The sequence below is a fragment of the Etheostoma cragini genome, chromosome 15, assembly GCF_013103735.1.
Source record: "Etheostoma cragini isolate CJK2018 chromosome 15, CSU_Ecrag_1.0, whole genome shotgun sequence".
Lineage (NCBI taxonomy): Eukaryota > Metazoa > Chordata > Actinopteri > Perciformes > Percidae > Etheostoma > Etheostoma cragini.
The window spans coordinates 1,057,422-1,059,297 of record NC_048421.1 but is presented as its reverse complement, the minus strand read 5'-3'; positions in this window follow the sequence as shown (position 1 = coordinate 1,059,297).

Sequence of the window (1,876 nt, the reverse complement as noted above, 5' to 3'; positions counted from 1 at the left end):
TATTACTGTTATACTGTTATATGTATTATATGTATTACTGTTATACTGTTATATGTATTATATGTATTATATGTATTATATGTATTATTGTTATACTGTTATACTGTTATATGTATTATATGTATTATATGTATTACTGTTATACTGTTATACTGTTATATGTATTATATGTATTATATGTATTACTGTTATACTGTTATATGTATTATATGTATTATATGTATTATTGTTATACTGTTATACTGTTATATGATTTATATGTATTATATGTATTACTGTTATACTGTTATACTGTTATATGTATTATATGTATTACTGTTATACTGTTATATGTATTATATGTATTACTGTTATACTGTTATATGTATTATATGTATTACTGTTATACTGCTATATGTATTATATGTATTATTATATTACTTTATTTATTTTATAAATATATATATTTATAAATTTATAAACTTAAATGTTATCAAATTTATAAATTTTTATAAATATTTTATAAAAAACATAAATTTTTATGAATATTTTATAAAAAACATAAATTTATAAATTTATTATTTATTATTTATTATTTATTATTTATATTACATTATTATATGTAGTATTTTTGGTCTCAGAGTCCTAATTCTATGAGGCTCCAATAAGCACATTAACCAACAGTCTAACCAAGTTTTGGGGATTGTTGAGATGTGACCTTCACCAACGTGTTGGGATGGGGAACCGGCTCGTTAGACTCGTTAGACTCGTTAGGCTCGTTAGGCTCGTTAGACTCGTTAGGCTCGTTAGGCTCGTTAGGCTCGTTAGACTCGTTAGGCACGTTAGGCTCCTTGTTAGACTCGTTAGACTCGTTGGGCTCGTTAGGCTCCTTGTTAGACTCGTTAGACTCGTTAGACTCGTTAGGCTCGTTAGACTCGTTAGGCTCGTTAGACTCGTTAGGCTCGTTGGGCTCGTTGGGCTCCTTGTTAGACTCGTTAGACTCGTTAGGCTCGTTAGGCTCGTTGGGCTCCTTGTTAGACTCGTTAGACTTGTTGGGCTCGTTGGGCTCGTTGGGCTCGTTGGGCTCTTTGTTAGACTCGTTAGACTCGTTAGACTTGTTGGGCTCGTTGGGCTCCTTGTTAGACTCGTTAGACTCGTTAGACTTGTTGGGCTCGTTGGGCTCCTTGTTAGACTCGTTAGACTCGTTGGGCTCGTTGGGCTCGTTAGGCTCGTTAGGCGGCGGCAGGCCATGCAGATGGTCTCGCGTTTAAATTTGGGGGCGGAGTGATCGAGACTCTCCGTTATTTGTTCGGAGGCCCCGCCTCCGCCGTTGCAGAACCGGCGCCGTGCGTGACATCACAAAGGGCCCCTCGAGCTGCTTTCCATCAGCAGCGTCATGGCAACCGATGCACGGACGGCGAGCACTGCCCCGTGCACGGTCTCACCGCCTGCCCATTCAAGCACAATCTGTGTGTGTGTGTGTGTGTGTTAGTGTGTGTATGTGTCTCAGTGAATGTTGGAGTGTGTGTGTGTGTTACTGTGTGTGTGTATGTCAATGTATTTTAGTGTGTATTAGTGTGTGTATGTGTCTCGGTGTATGTTAGAGTGTGTGTTTGTGTGTGTCATTGTGTCTGTATGTGTGTGTATGTTACTGTTTCTGTGTTTTAAAGTGTGTGTGTGTCACTGTGTGTGTATGTATGTGTGTGTATGTAACTCTGTCTATGTTTGTTAGTGCATGTTTGTGTGTGTGTGTGTTAAAGTGTGTGTATGTTAATGTATATTGGTGTGTGTATGTGTTTGTGTGTATGTTAGATTTTGTGTGTGTGTGTGTGTGTGTGTGTATGTTAATGTGTATGTTAGATTGTGTGTGTGTGTGTGTGTGTGTGTGTGTGTGTGT